Raw genomic sequence first — 5,637 nt, forward strand, 5'->3', positions numbered from 1 at the left:
TACGTCGAAACCAAACGATTAATTGTAAATATAATAGCTTCGAATATAGAGAAATATTGCAATGGGCGCTATTGACCAAGATAAAAAATGATGTGTGGATTCCAAAACTGTAATAAGCAAAAGTTGTCTTTTTCGTATTCACTTTACATTCCTCCTTTACAAAGTCTTCTCCCTCTATTTATAAGGGACAATTCCCTCGTGAACCTTAAAAAGTATAACATAAAGAATATTCGAAAAGTATATTCCTACTGTCTCCTGTTACGCCTACATTACTACAAATATCGTGCGTTTACTAACCCTTGTCAGTCGTCGCCCTCTACAATGACCAAAAGACGCTGCATCGTAAGGGCCTCGTCGCTTGCCGTATCCGTCAGTGATCGTGGTCGTCCAAATTTGGACCTATACAAATACAGTGCTAAAATTACTGTTAGCTCCGCCCCCGAATCCTGTCACGTTACATATACCCTTCATTTATTTTCACGTTATGTATTCGTATGCTATCAAATGAGTGTAATGTAAGGAACTGGAACGATAAATATACAGTGTATCCAAAATTTTAAATTTACGAGTTTTGAACCATAACTCTGTGTTTATTTCCGGACCACTTATTTCAACACTGGCGTGGGGGTGTCCCTCCTATGTTCCCTCATCTCAATTCAGTCGACCCAACATTGCCGTTCATGTGACCGACACCAATAGATGTGCATGAAAATTTGTGTTTCACGAAACGTAAACCTTATTCCAAAAACTCGCAGTGAACGTGCGTATTAAACACACTGTCCATTTAAATGGCAACAACAAGGCGCGTATGACAAAGTAGCGTGTGAGACTCATTTTCCGTGCTATGAAATTAATGCACAAGGAGAATAACTCGCCTACATATTGTCTCGCTTTTCTCATCCTATAAAATTATATCCCCTCTTCCTCATAATTCATCATTCCCAACTTGCCAATTTGCAAAACAACTCTTCATTTGCATAACTGCCAGAAGTCAGCAATTATTCATCGTCGCCGGAGAAGACAATTAATTACTAGTTATAAGTGCTTAAGACATACTTTTATATTTGTGTGGAGATGGAAAGAACAGCAACCTACGAGAAGGATCTCAATCTTAAGGCAACTGAACTAAGATTAGGTTTGCCTGGAATAGATGAACCAGAGAAACAATCTTCTTCTGCTTCTACTAGTGCTAAATATAGCAAGAAAAGAACATCATCAGAGATGGATAACTCATCTAGTGGAAAGGAAAATGAACAAGACTCAGCCCCAGCACCAAAGTAAGTGTTGTTTAGTATTTTAAAAGTTCTTTTTTTTTTCTTCTTGGTTGATTTGATTCTTAATTATATAAATTGAGTTTTAACAAGAATTTTGTTTTAATAAATTCAGAGCACAAGTTGTTGGCTGGCCACCAGTTCGATCTTACAGAAAGAATGTGTTACAAGTCAAGAAATCCGAGTCTGATAATTCCTCAGGGATGTACTTAAAAGTTAGCATGGATGGAGCACCTTACTTGAGGAAAATTGACCTTAAGGTTTACAACAGTTACCCAGAGCTACTCAAGGCTTTACAAAACATGTTCAAGTGCACCATTGGTAAGTTCAGTTAACTTATAAAAAGTACCCTAGAATGACATATACTTGTGATATTACTTAATTTCTAGGCTTAGAATATAATCTAATGTGTTTGTGTTTAATTTTGAAATTTCAGGAGTATACACAGAAAGAGAAGGATACAATGGATCTGATTATGCACCAACATATGAAGACAAGGATGGTGATTGGATGCTAGTTGGAGATGTACCATGGGATATGTTCCTTAACTCTTGCAGAAGGCTTAGAATTATGAAAGGATCTGAAGCTAAAGGTTTGGCATGCCTATAGGTTGTGGACATAGGCCTTAAAATTTAAAATAGAAAAGGATCCATGAAATATATATCCTTATAAAGCAACAGCTTTATAATTGGGGTTTTAACATGGAATTACATACAGATAGCAGATCTAGGATGAACAAGAGAAAGACAAGATCTTGTATGATTTCAGTTTTGTAACTGCTAGCCCAGCAACGCATATACAGTTGCATGGGATAGATCTAGATCTAAGCTTGTACAAAAAGTTCTTTTTTTTTCCTTTACTTTTTTAAAGAATCTACTTTGTATTATTTACGATAGGAGTATATATATATACCGGAATACAAAATTTAGCAAAGAGCACACGTTATTTCGACTGCTAATTACTTTACATCGGATTATTCGAATACAGGAAAAGATTTAAGAACTTTAATTTTTCCGAAAGGGCATTTCGATGGGTTAATATTGCGATAACTCTTAACAAACTACGGCGTGCATTAGAATAGGAACTAATTAATGGAATCTCGAGAAAAAAAGAAAAAGAAAAAAGAGAAAGAGGAACTATTTATATATGGTCGATCTTCTACAATTCCGAGTAGGAGAAATTATAGGAATAGCCAAATTTCTCATTTCAACGTTAAAACGTAATTCTTTGGATCCAGATTAAGGAAGATCATTAATTTGCACGCAACGTTGCGGAGAGTCCCTCCTTGAGACGATAGATATAATTAGCGTTGTGAAATCTATATCTATATATCTATATAAAGGAGGGCCAAACAGAGTTGATGTGGCACCTCTATTTGACCAAGAAATTAAATTATCTTTTTTCTTATTTTTGCCTTTTACCCTATTTTTCCTATTTATATACTACTATTTTAGAAAATCTAAAAGTCACTTGTTTAAGAAAACCAAAAGTCACTTCTCACATCTGTTAACAAAACAATTATGGTACATTTAAAATTGCTATTACGAAAATAGTTACGATAAACATAAAATTCCAAACGCAAGTAACTGACCCATAGGGAAGCAATCACTTTCTCCAGTTTTCTTTTTAGAAAAAAACAGGCGATCTATGGTGAGTCTCAAGTCTCAACTATTTCCACTACATCCAATATGATCTTCTTTCTTCGTGTTATTTTCCTCGTGTATCCAATCTTATTTGGTTTAGTTATTATTAGTGTTCGTCCCCTTCCCAAAAAGGTTAATTTTTCTCTTCTTTTCCTTTTATTGCTTATAGGTTAGTGTAGCGTTGATTTCATGTGTATTTTTAATTTTTCATTTCACTTGCTGGAACTCCTTTTATCTCATTGTCCCCTTGATCCATTATCAGTTTGTAATTAGCAACTCACTTTTTTCATTGAAACATTCTCATGCTTACTCTTATCTATGCTTAATACATTTTTTTGTAAGATGAGGCAGATAATTGCAATAGATTAAGGAACAGTGTAAGGATGTGTTGATGGAATAGAGAATATGGTAATTTTGGAGGTACCGGAGGATATAATATTCTTAAAAGTTGAGGAATGCAAGATGAATCTTATTTGAGGTTATTAGGGTTTATTTCAGTTGTTTGTCAAATTTTCTTAATTTTTGTGAGAAAATATAAGGAACTTTCCTTCAATACTTCCTTTTTTCCCTTTTGTTTTTTGGTTATTTTTTTTTCTTCTTGAAATACAAAAGCTACATATATATGGTGTAATTCGGAAGGTATTATATTTGATAATAAAAGAATGTGTTTATCTATTTATAAAAATAGGTTCATACTCCCATTAAATAAAAAAGAATTGGTTCGTATTATGCTTGGTGAAGTTTATATTTTTTGCAAAAAAAAAAAAAAAAAAAAAGAAGAAGAAGAGATTTCTTGCATGTGCTTTTATTATTTGGCGGACCCGCTCTGGTTGACAAGAAACAAAATTGGTTCAATAAGACAAGGACCATAACGTTGTACATTATATTTCTCTTGCTTATTTAATTATTGATCAATTTATATCAAGGGAAAAAATATTCTTCCTCACTTCCTGCAATAAACACTTATATGATTGATCAATTAGGAGAGATTAATCAATTCCCTAGAACGGAAGTAAGATCATAATTTTCGATTCAGACTTCCTTCTTTGTTGGACAAAGCTGGTGATGCCAGTATCCATGAGGAAGTTAATGTGCCCAACATAGTAGAAGTACATAGTGCTAAGGATTTTCAGATTATATATTTTTTGCTGAAATTATATTTGCACTTTGGGAAACCATTGTTATATTTGAAAGAAGTGCAGATTTGATTTTTAGTAATAGCACTGCTACTTTATAGCAACACATATTGCATATCAGTAGGATTTATTACTGCACAAAGTAAATATATTGTGGTCTAACTTTTAGTGGATAAGTATGAAATATTTAGTATGTGCTTAATTTGGTAAAATTTGTTTTTCTTCAGGGTAATGAATATTAAGTTGGTTCTTTTTGAATTTTATCTCAGGTGAACACTAGAATCCTCTCCTACTACTGATAGAGGTGGTATCATTTTATTAATTCATTTTTGTGTAGTATGTCTCTACTTCAAGAAAGGCTAATTGAGTTTCTTTTACGAAACTTAAGCTGAGAAATATGACATGCTTTTTATTTATCCAAATTTCATATTTAAACTCATATAATCAACCTATTTATCTTTTTGTTTATCCCAACTCCTGAGATAGTTGGCCATGAGAAATCTCATTAGAGTTTATCAAATATGGTACGTAGTAAAATGAAAAAATAAAATAATTAACTGGCGTGATAAGTAAAGTGTTATATTTGATATTGTGCAATTCCTATTATTGCTTCATATATATGATGACCATTTTTTGTGTCTGTCATTTTGTTTTCCAATTATTTGCTAAATTGAATCTATGGCCATTTTTCAATTGAGGTATGTAAATTTCTTTATAAATCTTTATGCACATTGTTAGGCACAAGTGTCCTTGAGAGCTTTTTTCCTTTCCTTTACTTATAATAATTTCATAATTTTTCTCTTCAATCTTGGCTAAATTTATGAGACGATCATTTCTAAATTTACCAATGTATCGCACGAAGCGCGTGTAAATTGACTAGTTAATTAATGTATTAGGAGACCGGGTTATACATGTTGTTGCATCCCTGAAAAAGTGTTGTCATTCTGAACAGGGGTACTTTTATCAATCTGATTTATTTCGTACCTTTCGTTCAATGAGAAAATGGGTCAAATTCTACAGGATCAAACCTATGAGACTTAAGGAATGATATAAAAAAAGAGAGGAAAAATATTCATATTAAATAAATATGAAGTAGAACAACCCAGATTCCAAATGAACAAATTCAAACTTGAAAAAGATCTTCCTTATTCTTGAAGAATGAGAGGCAAAGGGATTGATCAAGAAAGATCTTTTGTTCTTTTTCTAACAGATAAAAGAATCTAAAAATAAATATCCGATCGAACTGTCTTTTTTCCTTCGATCCGTGGAAAGATATACTCTGAGATTTTAGATTTATTTATATGAAGTATGAAGGAAAGGGATCACTTGGTCCTTGAAGAGTTCTTTCAAAACAAAGGATTGATTGAATTGTCTTATTAGGACAATTCATGGTTCATATGCTTAGTCAGAAGGAATAATCCAATGGAGTTCATAGATTTACCTAGGTCAGTTTATGGGCTAATCAATAAAGCATTTTTATCTTCGAAACCCATTGGAAAAGACAATGCAAGAGAAATCATACGGATTTAGGGGGCGGAAGGGGTTCACCCGAACCCCCTTTACCGAAAAATTACACTATATATATGA

General features: G+C 32.9%; 1 pseudogene; it reads left to right on the top strand.

Annotated features, from left to right (window-relative positions):
• The first annotated feature begins 931 nt into the window (after nucleotides 1–931).
• Nucleotides 932–1,916, top strand: LOC104216164 (auxin-induced protein 22D-like; annotated as a pseudogene).
• Nucleotides 1,917–5,637: the final 3,721 nt, after the last annotated feature.

Source organism: Nicotiana sylvestris, chromosome 9 (assembly GCF_000393655.2).
Source record: "Nicotiana sylvestris chromosome 9, ASM39365v2, whole genome shotgun sequence".
Lineage (NCBI taxonomy): Eukaryota > Viridiplantae > Streptophyta > Magnoliopsida > Solanales > Solanaceae > Nicotiana > Nicotiana sylvestris.